The sequence below is a fragment of the Schistocerca serialis genome, chromosome 2 (assembly GCF_023864345.2).
Source record: "Schistocerca serialis cubense isolate TAMUIC-IGC-003099 chromosome 2, iqSchSeri2.2, whole genome shotgun sequence".
NCBI lineage: Eukaryota > Metazoa > Arthropoda > Insecta > Orthoptera > Acrididae > Schistocerca > Schistocerca serialis.
Window position 1 is genome coordinate 20,598,108 of NC_064639.1, and position 23,804 is coordinate 20,621,911.

The 23,804-nt window shown below is 43.0% G+C and overlaps 1 protein-coding gene across 1 annotated transcript in view; it reads left to right on the forward strand.

Annotated features, from left to right (window-relative positions):
• Positions 1-23,804, forward strand: part of LOC126456742 (F-box/LRR-repeat protein fbxl-1-like) — a 115,882-nt gene that overhangs the window by 36,673 nt on the left and 55,405 nt on the right. The window lies entirely within an intron of this gene.

Genomic DNA, 23,804 nt, shown 5'->3' on the forward strand with positions numbered 1-23,804 from the left:
TTTATAGTGAGGGATTGGACGGGTTAAAAGATACGTGTGCTTCTGAGAAACAGAAAGTGCACGTGATTCAAAATGTAGCAATGTGGGACCTCTCATCTTGCTTTGAGATCACTCTTAGAGTTCATACATGGCATGTTTCTTTTTTTTCCTTTTTTAATTTATTTTTGGACTACAGTTACCTGTTAAAATTATATTGTAGGTTACATTTCTCATATTATCGTTAACTAGCCTTTTCCCTGTGGCTTCGGTCACATACACTTTTGACACATATATTACACACACGTCCTCCTCTCGCTCGCTGTGTCCACTTCTTCCTCTCCCTGTCTCCCTCATCCTCCCACCTCTTCCCTACTCCCACCTCTTCCCTACTCTCTCTCTCTGCCCATCTCTTCCTCCCCTTTTCTCTCTCAGCTTCCTCCTCCTCCCTTTCTCACCATCAGTCTCTCCTGTGCCCCCACCCCACCTTGCTCAGCTGTGCCACTGCAAGTCGTGCAGATACTACTCACATGACATGCCAGTCATGCAGGGCAGCCTACATGTCAGTGGTAGGAAACCCTTTTGTGCCCATATAACCACTCCTGTGGAAGCTAGGAAGTTCTAACTGCCATAGTGCTGAATGTGATACAGCAAGCAGCATGTCTTCCAAATTTGGGTGAAATTGATTAAGATGCAATTGACAATTTGCTTATTTCTGTAGTGTGAGAATTTTTGATGCAATGACCAAACTCGGCAATCACGGTTAATAGAATAATAAAAAGTAGCAACCGGGATCACAAATTTGTTTTATATCTGGTGTCAGTAATTGGTTTCAGTCATTAAACCGACTTCAGACTGAGACCCCAGATGATGGAGGAGCCTGTGCCAAGCTCTGTTGTGTGATGCCTGTTGCTGTCTGGGACAGATACTACTTGATACTGGCTTCTCTCCTCATCTGGAGTCTCACTCTGAAGACAGATGTCATGTTCTCAGCTGTAATTTTTTATCATTATGGTAGAGTGTAATTAGTCTTGTCGAGGAAGCAGCTTCTCGTACAGCTTAGCTGCAGCGTGCTACCTCGGATGACAGTGAGGGAAACCAGACACGGATCAGCTCTGTGCAGCAGATTAATGACCAGGTCTTCTGTTTTTGTTTTAGGGTGCAGGGTCGTACGCACCCGTGTCAGAAATGGAGAATGTCGGTGCCAATGACGAAGGCACCCCTGACATCACGGTCAGTTCGAGAGCTGTCAGTATATGCAAAGGTACTATTGTGAATTTCCGTGTGAAGGTCGTGAAACTGAAGGCGATAGAGCGAGGCTGGAGGTAGTGACTTTAGGAAGCGAATGGAGGCTGAGGCGAACACGGGCCGCTGCGTGAAGTCGAGCTGGTAAAGGGTTCACACGCGTCAGGAAAGTGGCAGGTATTGTGAAGTTAAGCTGTCGGAGGAAGAGCCGAAAGTGAACTCCGGGAGGTAACAGAGAAAAGGGACGTGCCCCATGCTGGCGATCAAAGGAGTCATTGAAGAAGGAGGCATAGGGTGGGTGGCCTGCACGGCAGACCAACGGTGTGCTTACCTGCTGAGGAGAAAGTAGGATAGCGGTAGTTTGGCAGCTTCAGCATACAGACTCTCAGCCGGTCCAGTGAATAGGTGCCAGTGACCAAACAGATGCCACAATGGTGAATAGTATTGAAACAGGATAAGAGGGACAGATGTGCAGATGCAAAAACGAAACACCCCTAGTCTAGTTTTGAATGGAAAAGGGACCGGTACAAACAGTGGAGGGTGGTTCGATCTGCTCCCCAGGAAGTACCACTGAGGACACGTACAACATTGAGGGACTGCATACAGTGGGCTGTTAGGTAAGACACGTGAGAGGACCGAGAAAGTTTCCTATCGAGCGTGAGACCCAAGAATTTCATAGTTTCAACAAACTGAAGAGGTACAGGTCTGAGGTGCAAAGATGGCGGAAGAAACCCGTTGCGCCACAAGAAATATGTACAAACAGTTTTGTCAACAGAAGAACAAAAGCCACTGTCCGTGCTCTACAAGTAGAGACGATCGAGACATCGCTGAAGATGCTGCTCGATGAGCCGAGTCAGTGGAGAACTGGAATAGATGCAAAATCGTCGAAAAAAAGGGAGCCAAAGATGTCCAGTGGGAGTCAGGCCATTATGGGACTAATGGCGACAGCAAAGAGGACGACACTTGGGATGGAACCTCGAGGCACACTGTTTTCCCGGATAAAGGTGTCTGACAAGGCAGAACCCTCACGTACTTTGAAAACTCGGTCTTTTAAAAATTCCTGAAGGAAACGGGATATGCGGCTACCGAAGCCCCACCTGTAGAGAGGACAGAGGATACCGGTCCTCCAGCAGTTGTCGTAGGCTTTCTCCAAATCGAAAAACATGGCCACAATCTGGGAGTTCCGCAGCAAACCGTTCGTGACACGGGTGGACGAAATGAAGAGATGGTCGACTGCAACTAAATCCACAGTGTGCAATGTTTAGTAAATTGCGAGAATCATATGTTCCGTCACCTTGCAAACACAGCTGGTGAGAGAAATGGGGCAGTAGCTAGAAGGAAGGTCCTTACCGGCCTTAGATATGGGTATGACAGTGGCTTCATGCCAGAATCTGGGATGTGATGTCATCAGTCATACGACCACACCACCGCCTGAGACACCGATCCGCCGGATGTGATTCTCTCAATAAATGGAACAGAAGAATGGCTGTGTTAGCCAAAGAGTACACAGCCAGTCACAGTACTTACGCTTGCCACGAGGCACTGCTGGGCCATTTCGTGTGCAGCAGGAGAGTAATGCAGTTGTGCCAGTCCACAGTTCGTAGCCGCGCTCAGTGGTCAGCCAGTGCCGACGTTAGTCATCATCTGCAGCTCAGTATTGTTGCCATCGAGTCTTTGTTGCTTCATTCCAAGTTAGTCTTCAAATTCACCGGATTCGACATTTGAGATTACGAGACATTAAGTCATCACTGCACGATTTTTGACATGTATATTATGTCATTCTACAGACGCTTAGTCTAGTCGCGCCTTCTATAATTGATGACCAACTGATCGTGGACTGCAGCAAAGTTAAGTAATAACTTCTTTCTTATTTTGTACTCCTGCTAATTAATTGTGTTTTCCTGTTGTAGCTACCGAGCAGTCTTGGCATAGTTGAACCCACGTTTCCACCTCCTCGGCTACCTCATCTTCGCCACCTCGTGTTGACGGACTCGATTATGGTGGAAGATCGAGAGCCGTTGTGGGAAATGTGCCCTCTGCCCAGATGCGGTCGTACATGTTAAGCAGAAAGTGCTTGCCCTGCCCGAGCCTCCTCCACTCATTTCCGACGGATGAGAAGGCAGGAAAATGGCAGCCCAAGGTGTCGGAGATAGCAGTAGGGTCTACTGTGACATTGTCTGCTACTGTCAGGCCCGAAAATCCCAGAGATCTGTCAGAGATTGGCCCACATGGTGGGCGAGGGATGGAATGTTAAAAGAGCTAATGAATGAAACCGAACTAGATTGTTTGCTGTCCTGAAGAAGGTGATGACACTGTGCACACAACTGTTTACAATGAATGCAGTTTGCCATTGTAGGATTACGGTTAAAAATGCAGAGAGCACGTGTCCATACACAAATTGCGTCGCGGCACGCCTCGGTCCACCGAGGGACCGGGGGGTGCAGCGTGGTGAAGAGAAAGTGTGAGGAATGGAATGTTGTGTCACAGTAATGATAACATCTGTAAGATACTCTACCTGGTCAGCACAATGTTTGTCGAAGGTCACCAGAGAGGAGTAGAGCCTCCAGTCAGACTTAGTAAGCTGCCATTTGGGTGTGCACGTAGATGGGATAGGAGTCAGCAAACGGATATTACAAGGGAAAAACGTTCACTCGATTATGTGTCAGAGAATGTACGCCTCAGACAGTGGGCGAGCTGGTCAGTGCAGAAGGATAGCTCCAAATGGGAATAGGTGTGCGTGAAGTCTGAAAGGAACATGGGTGCTCCTACATTAAGGCAGAGTAGGTTAATTTGATTGAGAAGGTCAGCCGAGAGGTCACCTCTCCGACACATTCTGGTAGAACCCCAAAGGGGCCGATGCACATTAAAGTCACTGAGCAGCAGAATGGGGTGAGGTAGCTGCCCAATAAACTCTAGAAAGTCTGCCCCGGCGATATCAAATGACGGAGGGACATAAATGGTACAGAAGGAAAAGGTCAAGTGAGGAAAGAAAAGGCAAACTGCAACAGCTCGGAGATGGGTAATCGGAGAGGTGGATCGACTGTAAACATCATCCCCTACAAGCTACAAGGCTCCTCCACGAGGGGGAGGAGGTCAAAACAGACTGGAAAGAAATGCGAGAGCTCAAAGTGGTCGTGAGGATGCAATATTGTTTTCCCGGAGGCAGAGGACGAGTGGACACTGTGATTCTAAGAGCACCCATAAATTGTCGTCGTCGGATCGAAGAACGCAAACGTTCCACCGGAGGAGAGTCACGACGAGGAAAACACGGAGGGGTGTCACCTCGGCGGCTGCCGAGTGCCGGCCTACGTATACCTGTCAGTACGGGACACGGAAGCGGGAACATCCCACTCCGTGAAGTCTACAGGAGTGTCGGCATTCTCCGTCTGTCGGCCTGCGTATTCCAGGGCAGAAAAACAGCCGAGAGTGCACACCGGCGACACAGAGTTCGGCCAGGTGAGGGTATCACGTGGCGGCAGCGTCGCAGGGGAGACCGGCTGCCTCCGTTCCACTTCTCAGAGCCTTTCCGGTTGGCAGAGGAAGACTCTGATGTCGGCTGGCTGGAGGGATGTACAGAGTCTTTGTAGGAGTGTTCCTTCTGTCCTTTATGCCTGCCGGTTGTGTAGCAGGTGGCTTAACCCTGGGAGGCGAAAGTTTGTCGCACAGCTGGAGGAGGAGACGGGGACGCTACTGGGACACCGAGCAATTTCACAATCGCGGTGCTAAATATTAGGTCGGACGTCTGCACGGCCGTTTCCTCCGTAGAGCGAGAACTATACTGTAGGTGCCAGGCGGTAGGACGTGGGGTTTACGAGTAGCCGACAACTTACGAGCAGCCGGGTAATGCAGTTTTTCCTTCACTCATATCTCCCAGACAGCCGACTCGTCGAGATACGCGGGATAATCGCAGGAGGATTTGGCACGGTCGTCAGTGCTGTCGCTGCAGCAGGGAGAAGGAGGTGGGCACTCGCCCTCGTGAGCGTCACTACCGCAGGTTACACATCTGGCCGGGAGTCGACAGGACTCTCAGGTGTGGTCGTAACGGTGACACCGGTAGCAGTGCGTCGGGTTTGGAATATACAGTCTGACTGTGATAACTTCATCACCTGCTTTGATCTTTGACAGAAGAACCACTCTGTCAAAAGTGAGAAACAGAGTGCGTGCGGGCACTGAGGAGGCATCTACCTTTTTCATCACGCGATAGACTGCAATGGCACTCCGATCGGAGAGATATGTTCGGATTTCTGCCTCAGTCAGACCATCGAGCGGTGTAGTGTAAATATCACCGCAGGAAGAATTCCGCATTCGGCGGGCCTCGACACCGACGCGATAGCCGCGGAGGAGCGGAGCTGCGAACAGTGTCGCGCCTGAGAGTCAGAAGTAGCCTTCGAAAGCAAAGTGACATTGTGTAAATGAGAGCAGGAGTTCACAGGGCCAGCAGTTGCATCGACACCTTTCCGGGTAATATACGGATTTAGCGTAGTGACTGACCGTCTTCAATATGTAAAACCACGTGGAACCGTGGTGCAGCTGGGAGGGTCTTTTGAATCATTGGCCTCATTCCGTTTATGTTTTGTAGACGTTGAAGGTGAAGACGATTGGCTCGTTGCGAGAAAATCCCCCACGATTTTCGGCATCTCCGACGGCGTGCTCCTTACTTACTGGGGGGGCACATGTCAGAAGGGGGCACACTTGCCTCAGACGATTGTTCACACTTCAGATTGCACCTCACGAACACCTAACAGACGTTCCAATTGGCAATTTGAGAAGCTAGCAGCTCGGGCAATCATCTCTCCTCAGGCCCGGCCTCTACGAGGGGAGGAAGAAGAAAAAAGGAGGACCTCGAACGCCGAAACGGAGGAAGGATAGGAGAAGGGGAACAAGGAAAGAAAAAAGAAATGAAAAACAGTGCAGAGACTGTTCTGATATTGGCCACTGAAAATGCAAAACACCTTTCCAGAAACATTCCGGACACGTTCCCCGAGGGAGAAGAAATAGAACAGTGTGAGGATATATGTGCAGCACCGAAGGGAAACTGTGCTGCAAAGGCAGCGGCCTCACGGTAGCCGAGCACGGACCCGACGAAGAGTGGCGAGTCCCGTGAGGGGTTGGGAACTGGTGGTCTGGTACTTTGGTCAGCCCGAGTGTGGCTTTTAGGTGGTTTCCTGCACTCGTGTAGGGAAATGCTGGGCTGGTCCCCAATCTCCACTCGGTACAAATATCTGTAATATACGGTTACACAAAGGACAAAGTTTACACGATCCATAGTCGTGTGGCAGCCACAGCTCTCCTCCCTGACGTTAACTGGTGACTGTGGCACCAGGAAGGGTATCTGGCCTCAAATTTAAAATAAAAACAAAATCTGCCAAATCGTGTTAAATAGTAGTGCCTTATGATGGGGTAAATGCTAGGATAGACAGTCAGTGTTTGTGACGAAATTTTATTTTGCAGAACAACCTGATTTTTGATATTTCATAGTACCGTGCAGTCAATAAATTTCAGCATAAATAATAATACTTCCTAGGACAATGACCTGTACTGCTCTACAGTACTAAGTTCCTTAATTTAAAAAATTCTTAAATTTTTATCTAATTTTCAATAATTTAGAATGTACTTGTATTTAATTATTTAATTTTGCATGTGAACATGTAATCAGGAGTATACTGCATAAATTACACATAAAAAATAGGACATGTTTAATCAATTTACAAATGTATGTGAATTACTGAGAGACATAAGGAAATTTGTGTTAATTATATTACACTGCTTGATAAAATTATACAACCATAAATTATATGAGCCACTGAGAACCATAAGAGGCCAAAGCGTATCATCATTGATTGAGACTGTAGCATTTATTTATGCTTCTGACATCCATCAATCTTAGGCTGTGTCACGTTTGTCTGTGCTCTAGATCCACATTGTATGTATGAACAGTCACGAAAAGCTATCTCACTGGCTTCTCTGATATTCGGTTTGATGATGGTTTGCTTGAGGCCTTTGTGGTTCTTAGTGTGTGTGTGTGTGTGTGTGTGTGTGTGTGTGTGTGTGTGTGTGTCAGTTGTACAGAAAGTGCAAAATTGCTAAGCAGGAATGGCTAATGGATGAATGCAAGGCTACAGGAGCACGCATTACTGTGGGGAAAGATAGATGCCATGTAGAGGAGCATTAAAATGACTTTCGGAGAAAAGAGAAACAGCTGTACAAATATAAAGAGCTCAAGTGGCTCGCCAGTACTACGCAAAGAATAGAAAGCTGAACGGTGGAAGGAGTGTGTAGAAGGACTTTACAATGGAAATCAACTTGAAAGCAAAGGGATGATGACGTAAATGAAAATGAGACGGGGGATCTTATTGTGCGAGAAGCATTTGTTGGAGCACTGAAGGTTGAAATAAGGCCCCTGGAGAAAATGACATTCCCTCAGAATTATTGAGATCCTTGGGAGAGTCAGCCATGACAGAACTATTCCATTGTGTGTGTACAAGGTCTGTTCAAAATATTCCAGAACATTTGTAATTTAGAGTGAAATGTGGTTGGCATCCGCATATGCTTGTGTTTAATGTGTTTCATTGTTGTATTTCTGTTAGTTATTGTTGAGTGCTGCATTTAGTAGAATGTTGTGTTGCACAGTTTGTGAATTTCGAGATGGAAGAGCTAGAGGAGCAATGCATCTGCATTAAATTGTGCACGAAACTCAAGAAAATCTGCAGAGACACTCCAAACGATGCAGGAAGCCTACGGTGATGAGTGATTAAGTCGTACTCTGTGTTACAAATGGCTGACACAGTTTAAAAATGGCTGGACAGAAGTTAGAGATGACCCTCATTCGGGACACCCTCCGACGTCTACCACCGACACTCGTGTCGGTAACATCGACAAAATTGTGCGATCCAGTCACAGACTGACTGTCCGAGAGATTTCGGAAGAATGTAACATTTCAATTGGACCGTGTCATGAAATCTTGACACAGCATATTGGAGTGCTATGTGTTGCCAGCAAATTCGTCCCACAGCTCGTGAGTTGAGACCAGAAAGATCTTCGCCGTGCAACCTGTGAAGGGCTCTCGCATCGCACAAATGAGAATGAGATGGCCCTTAAGAGTATCACAACGGGTGATGAGATGTGGGTCTACAGTTATGATGTTGAGACTCAGGTTCAATCTTCACAATGGATCAGGAAGGATTCTCCGACACCAAAACTAGCTCATCAGGTCAGATCAAATGTCAAAGCGACGCGGACAGTTTTCTTTGACTTTGAATGATTAGTTCATCTTCATCACGAATTTGTTCCACAGGGACAAACTGTTAACCGATGGTAGGATTGGGACGTGTTACGAAGCCCAATAAAATGTGAGAAGGAAACAGCCTGAAAAGTGGCGAGACAGTTCACGGCTCTCGCTTCGCGATAACGCGTCCACACATCTCTCCCTGTTGCTGCATGACTGTAGCACAAAAAATGAAATCACTGTGCTGCCTGATGCTCCGTACTCTCCACACCTGGCCTCTGTGGACTTTTTTTATTTTCGAAGTTGAAATCCCTTTTGAAAGGACGAAAATCTGCAATGATAGACGATGTAAAAGAAGATTTTAAAACAGCGTTTTGCGTAATCCGTCTAGAGGCGTATCAGGACTGCCTCCACATGTAGAAACGACATTGCGAGCGGTGTTATCAATTGTGGTGGAGAGTATTTCGAAAGAGAGCGTGTAGAAATAGAAGGTAAGCATAGACAAATTTTTTGGACAAAGTTCTAGAATTATTTGAACAGACCTCGTAAGGTGTATGAAACAGGCAAAATACTCTCCGAGTTCAAGGAGGGTGTCACGATTCCAATTCCAGAGAAGGCAGTTGCTGTACTTACAGTTGTGTATTCTACTGGACCAACGGTTTACTAAACCATTGTTGCAAAATACTGACACCGTGAGGACAAGTCAACGAATAAGTCACAAATATCAGTTTACCTTATACTGTGTTTAAATCGTGCATACATACTTTGCCAGCAGATAGTGGCACGTGTACACATTTAGAGGCTGCAGGGAAGTGTACACGAGTAGAATAGTATGTGGTCGTGCATTTCTTGTGGGTGGAAGGGCTGTTCACAGGGGAAGTGTATCGTGAAATGGGTCCCGTGTATGTTGACAACTGTTTATCACAGAAATCTGCGTTCACTCGGATCAGGAGTTTATAAAGGGAAGGCAAAGCGTCAGAGATTGGGAGCGTGCTTGCTGTCCTGCAGTGGTTGCAACTGAAACCGAGAAGCAGTGTGTGGAGCAGATAATTCGTAACGAGTGGTATGTGGCGATCAGTGACGTAGCACGTGCTGTAGGCTGTTCGTGTCAAACAGCTTACACTATAATGGGTGAGCAGCTGAAGTTTCATAAAGTTTGTGCACAGTGGTTGCCTAGCATGGTGACTGAGGAGCACAAAATGAATATAATGGGCTTTTCTCAACAGCACCTCATTCGATACTCTGGGGAAGGAAGGAGGGAAGGAGAGGATTTAGTGGCACAAATTGTTGCAGGGGTCAAGTTTTGGGTTCACCACTTTCAACCAGAGACCAAACGACCATCCACGGAACGGAAGCATTCTACCTCCTCGACAATAAAAACACTGAAGGCCATTCCGTCAGCCTGCAAGATTCTGCTCACCACGTTTTGGGACACGTGAGGGCTGTACTGGTGAAATTCCGGCCTCACGGTGAGGCACCGAATGCCGTGTCATACTGCACCAGTGTGTGGGAACTCTTGACACACCATTCACCACAAATGTAGTGATTCCTCTAGATGACAGTGCCTGTCCTCGTACAGAAAGACAAATACGGGACCTGTTACCGATATTTAATTGGGAATGCTTTGAACAGTTGCCCTATGGTCCCAACTTACCCTCGGAAGACTTCTTTGCTGCCAGTTATTGAAGGCTTGTAAAAAGGTGGGATAAGTGTCTGAATGTACAGTGTGAATATGTAGCAAAGTGAAACAAATTTCAGGAAGTTACTTCGATTTTTATTGCCTCTAGCCTGTTTTGCAACTTATTTATTGACACACCATCACGCTTACAGAGGTACGGGAAAACTAGTAGAAGCTGGCCTCGAGGAAGGTCAGTTTGGGTTCCAGAGAAATGTAGAAACACACAGGGCAATACTGCCCCTGAAGTTAGCTGGCATAAAATACGGGGAGTGAAAGGATATTTATGGCACATACAGAAAGTAGACTGCAGATGTAAGAGTTTAAGGGCACGAAAGTTGCAGTGCCGTACAGTATCGATACCGTGCCAGGCAGAACGCATCCGCTGCCATCTTGAAGCCACATCTCTGGTCGTACACGTATGTAGCACCACTGCTGAACTGGATAAGAAGACACTGCAATGAGCCAACTAGTAGTCTATGAGTGAAGGTTATAGTGGCATTTCTGTATTTTGATCATTTATAATGATTAGGCTCTGTCTAATGGAATCTCTTGGACATGCTGTACGAATTTACGTAAACAGCAGTGCCACTGTGATTGTGCGTACTTCTAATCGTATCTGCTCTCTGTCTAAGCACCCGCTATTCCATGACACCCGCCACATGCGGATCCGACGAAAGGGAAGCAGGGCTGCAAAGCAAGGAAGATGGGGTTGTAGCCTAAACCAGGTGTCGTTCAGTCTGTTCACTGAGCGAGCAGTAAAGGAAACTGGGAATAAATTTGAAAATGGAATTAAAGTTCAGGAAGAAGAAATTAAAAGCTTGAGGTTTCCTGATGACTCTGTAATTTCTGTTAGTGTCGGGAGAGTGCTCGGAAGAGTAGGTGAACAGAACGGATAATGTCTCGAAAGGAGGATATTAGACGAACGTCGACAAAAGCAAGACAGGGTAGCAGAATATAGTCGAATTAAAACGGGCTGTGGCGAGAGAATTAGATTGGGAAATTGGACACTAAAAGTAGTGGAGGAGTTATGTTATCTGAGTAGCAAAATAACATAATTGCTGAATTAGAGAGGATGTAAAATGCAGGTTATCAATAACAAGAAAAGCATTTCTGAAAAAGAGGACTCTGTTAACAACAAATTCAAACTTAAGTGTCAGAAAGTCCACCTCTGAAACCAAATGATTAATGTTGCTGCCTTCAGTGTGGAGGTCGCAGGTTCAATTCCTGGTACCTCTTCAGATATCTTTTGAGATAGGGAGATATGGTACGGTATTCACTCAGCCCTTGTGAGGTCAAATTAAGAAGCAACAGCATCATCAGGATTCATCTGGTGGCTACAACGGCTGGAGCAATTGTCAGCATGCCGATCACACGTTCCACCGTCGTAGACCGCTCCTCGTAGTGCCTTTTAGGCAGCAGTTGGCCAACCAGAACAGGCTTGAGGCCTAATCCGTGAGCGGTGTTTACGTTTATGTTAGGAGACCTTTCCTGAAGGTACTTGTGTGGAGTCTACACTTGTATGTAATTGGGACGTGATTGATAAGCAATTCAGACAACAGTAAAACAGATCCTTTTGAAATATGGTGCTACAGAAGAAAGCTGAAGGTTAGATGAGTAACTGACAAAGAGGTACTCTGTGAAATAGAGGTAACATAGATTTAGGATTGTCTGACGACAATGCTCTCACCATTGAAATCCCTTTAAGGTCAAACGACGATAAAGGTATAAATAATATTTACAAAAGAAACTTCTCTGTGGACAGCTGTCATCTGTTCATAAGTATCTTAGAAAAGAAAAACTGGTTAGATGTTATGAAACAAACAAGTACAGATGAGGCATATAGTGTATTTTCATCGAATTATCTGATGAACTTTGATATGTGTTTCCCAAAGAAACTGACCAGAATCAAGTCTAATGGACACATAAAGTCAGGTTCTCGGATGACTCTTGGCATTAATAAATCATGTGAAAAAATGAAAAAACTCAATTCAGAGTTGAGGGAGTGTGCAGATACTGATTTTATAGAATATGTCAAAACGTATAGGAAAATATACTGCAGAGTAATTGCAAATGCAAAGTTAATAAGTAATGACATGGAAATAAAACAGTCCAGAAATAAAACTAAAATAGCATGGGAAATTGTGAGAAAAGAAACTGGGGTACCTATCAAAGATAAGGAAATTATTCTAAAAGATGAGGAGAATAAAATGTTAGATAAATATGCCATGCCCAGTTATATAAATAATTACTTTTTAAATATACCCCAGACATGAAGCAGGAATTTTGGGGAGCAGATGAGGAGAGCAGCACCCAAGGCACCCAGCAGTATGATGGCAGTCCCAACATACGAAAAGGAAGTTTTAAAAATGATTAAAAGTCTCAATTCCAAGATGTCAGCTGGAGTAGTTGAGGTGTCAATAATAATAGCAAAGAAAACAGCTAATCAAATAGCGAAACCATTGGTGCACGTAGCAAACGTGTCAATGGCTGAGGGAGTGTTTCCACAGAAACTGAAAATTTCTAAAGTCGTCCCCCTGTTGAAAAAGAGAATTAAGCTTAAAATAGAAAACTACAGACCTGTCTCACTTCTCCCAACTTTCTCAATGTGTGACTCTATATTTCATTTGTATCCGTAAAACCTTAATCTTAATATCCACAATCTGGTAAACAGTAATCAGCACAGTTTTCAAGCTGGGAGAAGTACCGAAACAGCTGTACTGGAATACACAAAAGAAATAATCGGTAAATTGAGAGAGGGAAAAAGTGTAGTTGGATTAAATCTAGATCTGTCAAAAACCTTTGACACTGTTGACCATAGCATACTTTTGGAAAAACGTGAAGCTATAGGTATTAGAGGACCGGTAAAAAAGTGGTTTGAGTCGTATCTGGAAAAGAGGATGCAGGTAGTTGAAATTACAGCACCAAATATTAACCAAAAAATTAAACTAAGGTCAGGTCCAAGGGAGGTCACTGTAGGAGTACCCCAAGGAAGTGTATTAGGCCCTTTGCTATTCCTCATTTACATTAGTGATATCCGGGTGTCAGAGAGAAAAGCTAGAATCGTGTTATTTGCTGATGATACTAGTTTAATAGTTAGTGATATGAAGCAGTCATTGCACAGTGCTGTGGACCATGTCCTACAAGATATACAAAAATGGTTTAGTGCAAACAAGCTAACAGTGAATGAAAAAAAAAACTAATTATGTGCAATATGGAAAAATAAGTGAACATGATGACCTAAATGCCACCATGGAGGACAAACAACTTGAGTACAGTGTGCAAAATTCCTCGGTATGCACAGTGATGAGAAGATAAACTGGAAGGACCATTTGGTGAGCTTAGCACTAAAACTAAATTCAGCATGTTTTGTACTTAGAATAATTTCAAGAGTTTGTAGTAATGACTGTACCAGATTAGTATATTTTGGCTATTTTCAGTCCATTGTGTCCTATGGGATAGTATTCTGGGAAAAAATAAATTGTCGTCTAAATGAGACTTTCAAATTGCAAAAATGCGCTATTCAGATAATGAGCCAGAGCCCACCTCAAACACATTGTAGGCCCCTTTTTAAAGCATTGAAAATTTTAACAATTCCATAATTATACATTCTGAAATTTCTGTTGATGATCAAAAGAAATCAGGACAAAATTAAAACCAATACAGACTATCATAATTACGATACACGGCAATGTAAAGATCTCCCCTTACAAGCTGTAACAAGGACCCGAAGTCAGAAACATGTTTGTAATCAAGGCATCAAACTTTTTTAATGCACTACCAAAACATATCAAAGAGCTGGAAAATGAAGATAAATTTAAAACTGTTATAAAGAGTCACATGCTTGACAAATGTTGATACAGTGTAAGTGAATTTCTAGGCTCAACTGTATTAGAATATAAAGAAGCACATGCTTGACAAATGTCACTACAGGATAAGTGAATAGCTCTGCTCAACTGTATAAGAATATATGATATCATAAATGTGACAAATGAAATCACAACATCAAGGAATAGGTCTGTTAAGCACATAAGAAATTATGTTATAAAAACACTTATTAGTTGTATATTGTATTAAACATAAGATAGATTCATATGAATTCAGCATAGAAAAACATTTTGTTAAGATATTATATAGTTGTTGAAATGTATCCTGACAAATCCTATATCACAAGTGTGATCATTCGGATGATAATAAATAAATAACTCCCTGGCACAATATGGCTAAAGGAAGGAGTAGCTCGATACAGCACAATCTGCGGCATTGAGGAGTAATTAATTTGGTAGTGAAGGGAAGTATATTTGATTATAATGCTTTACTTGGACTGAAGTTCAAAATACTTTTCAGTTACTGGTGCCTGCTATATGAAGCGGACTTTGAAGGAATATGAGGAAACTCTGTACACCATAATAAATCTCCATTTCATCGCAATAATATAATAGTTTTGTTGTAATACTTCCTTCTTTTGTTTACCCACCTCAGTGTAGAAAACTATTAGTAGATCAGTTTTCTTGGATTTAGTAAAATAATTTGTTCTTATTTTTAAGTCAAAGACAACTACCACTCATTGCTGTAATAAAAGGCTTATTACATTCTCTGAGTTTCTAATTGCAATCTTCCATTTGGGCTAAATGGGTCTTTAATGCTTCTTTTCCATATAACTTCCCAAACTCTGTGCAAAATAAATAAAAATACCCAGTTGCAATTTTTTTTAAATTGTGAATAATTCCTCTCACTACAGATAATGTGATATTGTGAATTGTGATAATTCTGATAATTCCTCTCACTACTCACTATGAATCTACATTATACATTCACAAATCATTTCCTATGATGAACAGGTGGAAAATAATTCTACTGGCAATAGGCAATAACTGAACATTTTCTTAATATAAATTACACGGTACAGTTACAGAGCCGTCACCTTTTTTTTTTTACTATACAGCTGCCGTGTTCTCACCTTTGCTGACTGTCAGCTAAAAAATCGTGGTGCCTGGTGTTGCATCAGATGAGAAAGATGATACCACACTGTCAGTATTGTAAACTCCACATGAAATGGAGAATGAGAAAACATTTGAGTAAATGTATCGAAAAGAAACTAAACTAAACTACGCCCGAACAGGCCGTGAAGGCACAACGGTACCAACCGGCTGCCGTGCCGTCCTCAGCCCACAGGTGTCACCGGATACAGAGGGGGACGTGGTCAGCACACTGCTCTCCCGGCCGTACGTACGTTTAAGAGACCGGAGCTGCCACTTCTCGATTGAGTAGCCTCGCGAGGGCCGAGTGCACCCCGTTTGCCGACAGCGGTCGGCAGATCGGATGGTGACCTGTCCGAGTGCTAGCCTGGCCCGACAGTGCTTAACTTCGGTAATCTGGTGGGAACAGATGTTACCACTATGGCAAGGCCACTGCCAAATGTATTGAGATGAAGCTAACGTAAATGCTGTGAAGTATAAAATTATGAATGTTTGCCTGATGTCATTTGGGCAGGGAATGTTAGTAAGACTACATATTTTAGAGGCAGACCAGAACTTAATTACAGGAAAGAAGGAAAGACATTCAAACAAGTGTAGGCTGAGTGGTTATTCAGAGATGAAGAGGCAGACAGCTGCATCAAACTAGGCAACTCATACAAATCTATGGATGTAAGAATTTGTAGGGAAATTGAACTGAACTGTTTTGTAGCCTCTGCCATAGGTAAACAGGTGGCAGACTTTGGTTCATTGGTAGAACACTAAGAAAATAGAATGAGTGCACAAAAGAGATTGCTTGCAAAACACTTCTGCAATCCATTCTGAGACCCATACCAGACAAGACTGATAGGTAATATTCAGAGGATAGAAAGAAAGGCAGCCCAAATGATCACAGGCTTGTCTGACCCGTGAGAGAGTGTCACAGATATACTGCGGATACTGAATTGACAGACTCATCTACATCTACATCTGCATCTATACTCTGCAAACCACGGTGAGCTACACGGCGGAGAGTATGTCCCGTTTTACCAGTTACTGGGGTTTCTTCCTGTGACATTCGTGTATGGAGCATGGGAAGAATGATTGTTTAAATGCCTCTGTGTGTGCAGTAATTATTCTAATCGTACCATCGCGCCACCTCTGTGAGCAATACGTAGGGAGTTGTAGTACATTCCTAGAGTAATTATCTAAAGCCAGCTCTTGAGGGATCATTAACAGAGTTTGTTGGGATAGTTTACATTTATCTCCAAGAGTCTTCTGGTTCAGTTCCTTCAGTATCTTTGTGACAGTCTCCCACAGATTAAAAAACCTGTGACCATTAGTGTTCCCCTTCTCTGTATACATTAATATCCCCTGTCAGTCCTATCTGGTACGGCTCCTACCCACTGGAGCAATATTTTAGGATAGGTCACACGAGTGATTTGTAAACAATCTCTGTTGTAAACTGATAGCACTTCCCTAGTATTCTACCAATAAACTTAAGTCTACTACGTGCTTTATCCATGACTGAACCTATGTGATTATTCCATTTCATGTACCTACAAAGCATATACAAGCACCTGGTTGTAGAGATGGCTGATTCCAGCAGTGACTCATTGGTATTTTGGTCATAGGTTACTACATTTTTTTCATTTTGTGAAGTGCAAAATTTTACATTTCTGAACATTTAGAGCCAGTTGCCATACTCTGCATCATGTTGAAATCTTATCAAGATCTGACTGAATATTTATGCGGTTTCTCTCAATTAGTACTTCATTATAGATAGCTGAATCATCTGCAAAAAGACTGGTTTTACTATTCATATTGCCTACAAGTCATTAATATACAACATGAACAGCAATGGTCCCTGGTGCACAGCCAAAGTTACTTCTACATCTGATGATGGCTCTCCATCCGAGATAACAGGCTGCACTCTCCCTACCAAAAAGTCCTCAACCCAGTCACAAATTTCATTTGATACCCATATGATCATACTTTTGACATTGCAGTACTAAGACAAATGCTTTTTGGAAATCGAGAAACACTGTGTCTACCTGGTTGCCTTGATCCAAAGCTTTCAGTATGACATGTGAGAAAAGTGCAAATTGGGATTTTCACATGATCAATTTTTTAAAAAACCGTGCATCACTTCTACAACGCTTCTTGTAGATGAGTGTGACCTGTGCCATTTTTTCAAAAATTCGGCACGGCTTTTTGTTCGAGGATCTACGATAGATTGTAGTGAGGAGAGGGGTTAACTTGGCTGCAAATTCAGCAGAGAATCTGACAGGAACTCCATTGGGCCCTGGAGCTTTGTTTAGTTTTAACAATTTCAGCTGTTTCTCAGCACCATTGACACTAACACTTATTTAATTCATCTTTCCAGTGGTTTGAGGATTAAATTGGAGCAATTCTCCTGGGTTTTCCTTTGTAAAGGAACATTTGAAAATTGAGTTAAGCATTTCACCCTTTCATCTACATCTACATCATACTCTGCAAGCCACCTAATGATGTGTGGTGGAGGGTACTTTCACTACCACTTTTTGACCCTGCAACCCTGTTCCACTCCTGAATAGTGTGTGGGAAGATTGATTGTCGGTAAGTCTCTGTATTGGCTCTAATTTCTTGAATTTTCTCCTCGTGGTTAATACACGGGATGTATGTCGGGGCGAAGTAATATGTTGTCGGACTCCTCCTGAAAAGTGCTGTCCTGAAATTTCAATAGGAAATCTCTCTGTGATGCACAATGCCTCTCTTGTAACATCTACCAGTGGAGTTTGTATAACATCTCTGTAATGCTCTCTCGCCAGCTAAAAGATCCCGTGATGAAATGTGCTGCTCTTTGTTGGATCTTCTTTATCTTCTCTACCAGTTCTACCTGATAGGGATCCCAGATAGATGAACAATACTCAAGAATCAGATGAACAAGTGCCTTATAAGCCACTTCTTTTGTGAATGAGTTATATTTCCTTAAGATTCTTCCGATGAATCTGAGTCTTGTGTCTGCTTTTCCCAGTATCTGTTTTATATGGTCATTCCACTTAAGGTCACTCTGGATAGTTACACTTGGATATTTTATGGCAGACACTGTCTCAATGTGTTTGTCATCAATAGTGTAGCTGTACAGTAGTGGATTTCTTTTTCTATGTATGCGCAATATGTTACATTTATTTATGTTCAGGGTCAACTGCCAGAGTCTGTTCCATTCATCAATTCTCTACAGGTTGTTCTGCAAATTCATATTATCTTCTGATGTTGCTACTTTGGTATAGACAACTGTGTCATCTGCGAATAGCCTTAAAGAGCATCCGATGCTTTCTTCTAAATCATTTATGTATATTGTTAACAGCAACGGTCCTATCACACTTCTCTGTGGTACTCCGAATATTACCTTTACACCTGTCGATTTAGTTCCATTAAGAGCAACATGTAGAGTTCTGTCTGCAAGAATGTCTTGAATCCAATTGCAGGTTTGCTGTGATACTCCGTAACCACATATTTTTTTCATTAAATGGCAATGAGGGACGGTGTCAAATGCCTTACTGAAATCAAGGAACACGGCGTCAACCTGATCACCATTGTCAACTGTGCTGTGGATCTCATGGAGGAATAGAGTGGGTTGAGTTTCACAGGATTCCTATTTGTGGAATCCATGTTGATTTTTATAAAGGAGATGTTCATTTTCCAAAAATGTCATAATTCTTGAGCATAAAACATGTTCCATAATTCTACAACAGATTGACATCAATGATATACGTCTGTAACTGTCTGGATCTGTCTTACGGCCTTTCTTAAAAACGGGAATGACCTGCCTTTTTTCCAGTTGTTAGGTATTTTTCATTGCTCAAGCGATCTGCAATAAATTACTGCTAGAAGGGGAGCAAGTTCTTTTGCATAATCTTTATAGAATCTTATAGGTATCTCATCTGGGTCTCAAACCTTTCCACTATTAAGCTATTGTAGCTGCTTTTCAGTTCCGTGATCAGTTATCTCAATATCTGCCACTTCGATGTTCGTACGATGATTGAAAGTCCACGGTGAAGCAACTTCAGAAGACCGAATTCAGTATTTTGGCCTTCTCTTTGTTATCTTCCATTTTGGTGCCAGTGTGGTCACCAAGAGAATGAATAAATGATTTTGACCCACTTACTGATTTTACATACAACCAAAATCTCGTAGTCTTCGTTGATCCATTATGGACGCTGGCATGAACTTCCTGATGCGATAATTTACCAACAGCCATATGTATTGTAGAAATTTATTTTATTTTATGAAATTCTATGTGCTATCAGTTTCGGCATTACATTGATGCCATCTTCAGGCCCCACACGTCATAGTCGTAAAATTGCTATACACGGAGGGAGCCATATAACTGGATCCGTGATTCAAATCATTGTGCAACAGCTCTTGGTGGCCAGGCGACACAGCCTCTCTTAGGGTTTTTTCTCAGATTTGTTGACAATGTCTTACTTTCAAAATCATTGAACGCTTCTCTCATTGCTCTCCTTACACTCATTTTCGCTTTGTTCAGCTTTTGTTTGTCACCTAGGTTTTTACTTCTCTTGAACCTGAGTTGAAGTGCTCTTTGTTTATGTAGTGCTTTTCTAACATGACTATTACACCATGGTGGATCTTTTCCATCTCTTAAAACATTACTCATAACATACTTGTGTAGGGCATATTGAACGATGCCTTTGAATTTTTTCCATTTGTTCTCCACATCTTTGTCCTCATCACCGAATATTTGATACTAACTGCTGAGATATTCTGAAATTTATATCCTGTCACCCTTGCTGAGCAAATATGTCTTCCTACCTTTCTTAACATTCCTTGTAGGACCCGTCATCATAGATTCTGTCACAGCCTTGTGATTACTGATACCTTTCTCTGCGTTAACTGATTTTATAAGTTCAGGTATGTTTGTTGCCAGGAGGTCTAAAACATTATCCTCTCGAGTTGGTTCTCTAACTATCTACTAAAAGTAATTTTAGGGCAAGACATCCAGGACAATGGCTCATGATTCTCTGTCTCTGGCACCACTTTTGATGGCATAACACTTCCAATCTATACCTGGCAAGTTGAAGTCACCCCCTATTACAGCGGCACAATCAGAAAAATTACTAATGATATTGTGCAAGTTCTGTCCGAAGCATTCTACAACTACAGATCCTGACCCAGGTGGTCTATGAAAGCATTGGATAACCATTGTTGACTGTTATTTGATACTCAATTTCACCCAGATTAATTCACATTCGGAGTCCGTGGTAACCTCACTAGATATTATCGAATTTTTTACTGCAATATGCACGCTGCCACCATTGGCGACTAACCTATCCCTAGGATAAACATTCCAGTCTGAACTTAGGATTTCATTGTCCCTGATGTCTGGTTTCAACTAGCTTTCTGTTCCCAATACTAACTGTGCAATGCCACCTTCAGTAAGCGATACTAATTCTTGGACCTTTCCTGGGATGCTCCTGCAGTTTACTAAAATCATATTAATCTTTCTATCTCTGATCTGCGAGGACCAAGAATCTCCGTGGTTGCTGTGGTTGATTTGACATGCAAATCATCTTTGCTCCCAAGGGAGGAGTTCTCTAACCTGAAACAGCTCCGTGTGCACACCACACGTACTCCACTACTCTAGTAGCCGCATCCTGCATTTATAGTTCAATTCTTTTATCTTGGCGGCTTGCGCATGCCTGCCCAGATGCGGGAGATTGCTGCGCTGCCAGTTGCAAACGATGTACACGCCAAGAGAAGCAGCGCCAACTTACGTTTAGGCGGGAGCGCGCAGTTTATGAAGTAAAGCCATCACGGCCGCACTAACCCTTTCGCTGCTAAGAAACGTGCTCCCCGCATTCCGTTTAACAAAAGTCCTGGAGTACTCTAAAATATCAAGCAAAATACCGACAAACACTGTTGGTATGACTACGAATTGCTCACGTTTCATCGAAGTACAATAGGAAATAAACAATTACCGCTTTTCTTTATTGCAAAAAAGCGGTTCGTGAGAATGATACAAACACCTTTCCTTGCTATCACCTGAATTAGGAGGCTTATTGCTTGTTTGGCTTAATTAATTAATAGAATATGAAGCAGTTGGTATAAAGAATGCTTTTTCCAAACTTTCTATAAAAAAAGTCTGCTATCAAGACTTTGCTTTTGTTCGATTACTTTATTTATGACTGAACATTTCTAAAACTTAAGACACTCGTCCGTGCTCTGCACTGCAGTCGAGTTCTGGCAACGTCGTTCTCTGTTCATCGGCTGACTGTGTTTTGTGACGTCAGATGCGCAGAAAGAACCTAAACTTGCCCGCCGTCGTAAATGACGCGCACTTTAGTGCACGCCTGACCTATTAATGGGAACCTTAAAATTCTGCACCCGATAGCGGAGGTCGTGAAATTTGCATCCGATACTGCCACAGAGTCGTCTGAGCCTCTGGTTTAGATATTCCACTCTGCTCCAAACCGGAGGACCACGATCGACCCTGGGTACGATGCTACAAATAGACAGCTCAGCCTGCAACCTGCGTGCAAATTCTGAGGCAGTGGCTACCTTCGCCTTACACGCTTAATTACGGTTATATCTGTTATTGGTTGCTGATTTTTAAGTACTTTGTCACACACAATGATGATGGTTAACATTCACAACAATCCTCACTGCAATCGACGGTCGTTACTGGCAGACGCGGTTCATGCGAAACACAAAATTCGGCACTTGTCACTTTCGGTTTTATATCACTCACAAATCGGTATTGATGAGGGTCAACCCCACAATGATAATGGGGACGCGCTCATTTGTTACACTTCTGTGAATTTACAATTTACTCCTCATTCGGCACATCCGCCATTGACACCATACTCGGCTCGACCACCCTTCTTGCCCATCTTCTCAGTACTGCCGCTCACTCGACACTCCTCTCACTGCCTCCTGCAGCGCTCGACAATCGACTCCTATCTACTATTGACCTGGGTGTCGGATACTAGTATCTGTGTTCGTGGGATCACAGATCCCTTACAACATTAATCTCATTTCCTTCTTTCAAGACATTGTCCATTCTGTTCAGCTGCTCTTCCAGGTCCTTTGCTGTCTTTGAGAGAATTACAATGTCATCGGCAAACCTCAAAGGTTTTATTTCTTCTCCATAAATTTTAATTCTTTCTCCAAATTTTCTTTTGTTTCCTTTACTGCTTGCTCAATGTACAGATTGAATAATATCAGGGATAGGCTACAACCCTGTCTCACTCCCTTCTCAACTGCTGCTTCCCTTTCATGCCCTTTGACTCTTATAATTGCAATCCGGTTTCTGTACAAGTTGTAAATAGTTTTTCGCTCCCTGTAAATAACACCTGCTACCTTCAGTATTTGAACAAGATTATTCCAGTCAACATTGTCAAAAGCTTTTTCTGAGTTTACAAATGCTAGAAACATAGGTTTGCCTTTCCTTAACCCATCTTCCAAGTTGTAGGGCCAGTATTGCCTCACATTTTTCAACATTTCTACAGAATCCAAATTGATCTTCGGTGACTCGGCTTCTACCAGTTCTTCCATTCGTCTGCAAAAAATTCGTGTTAGTATTTTGCAACCATGACGTATTAAACCGATAGTTTGGTAATTTTCACATCTATCAACACCTGCTTTCTTTGGGATTGAAATTATTGTATTCTTCTTGAAGTCTAAGGGTATTTCACCTGTCTCGTACATCTTTCTCACCAGATGGAAGAGTTTTGCCATGACAGGCTCTCACATGGCTGAGTGTTGTGGAGTGTTGTCTACTTCCCAGGCCTTGTTTTGACTTAGGTCTTTCAATGCTCTGTCAAATTCTTCAGCCGTATCATATCTCCCATTTCATTTTCATCTACGTCATCTTGCATTTCCATAATATTACCCTCAAGTACATTACCCTTGTATAGACCCTCAATATACTCCTTCCACCTTTCTGCATTTCCTTCTTTACTTAGGGCTGGTTTTCCATCTGCGCTCATCTTTACAGTTGACCTCTAGCCATCCCTGCATAAGCATTTTGCCCTCCCTGTCGATCTCATTTTTGAGATGTTCGTATTTCTTTTTGCCTGCTTCATTTATGGCATTTTTATATTTTCTTCTTTCATCAGTTAAATTCAATAACTGCTGAGTTACCCAAGGATTTCTGCTAGCCCTCATATTTTTACCTACTTGATCCTCTGCTGCCTCCACTATTTCATCTCTCAAAGCTGCCCATTCTTCTTGTATTGTACAGTTAACCATTAGGATTTCAATACTCTCACCTGTGGGAGACATTTCTTTCGATCTTACACTGATACTTCTGGGTTTCCTACATCTATTGTTATCTGGATTGGATGGAGAGTCGCCTAACCTGAGAAACCCTTGTGTGAATCCCACACACAGTGAGTTACCTCTGATGTGTAGTGCATGCCTGACCTACTTAGGGAGTCCCTACAGTTCTCAACCCTATGGTGCAAGTCCAGGAAGTTGTAGCCTAGTTTGTCACACAACTTTTGAATTCTCTGGTTCAGTCCTTCCACTCTACTCATAACCAAAGGGCCACCATCACTTCCGGGGACAATGCTGCAAATTGTGAGCTTCATTGAAACTCCACGCACAATGCTGGTCCTCTCAACCTTCTCTGCCAGTTGTCGGAATGACACAAGAATGATTTCAGAGCCCAGACGACAGACATCATTTGTTCCAATGTGTGCCACAGTCTGTAGTTGGCTGCAAC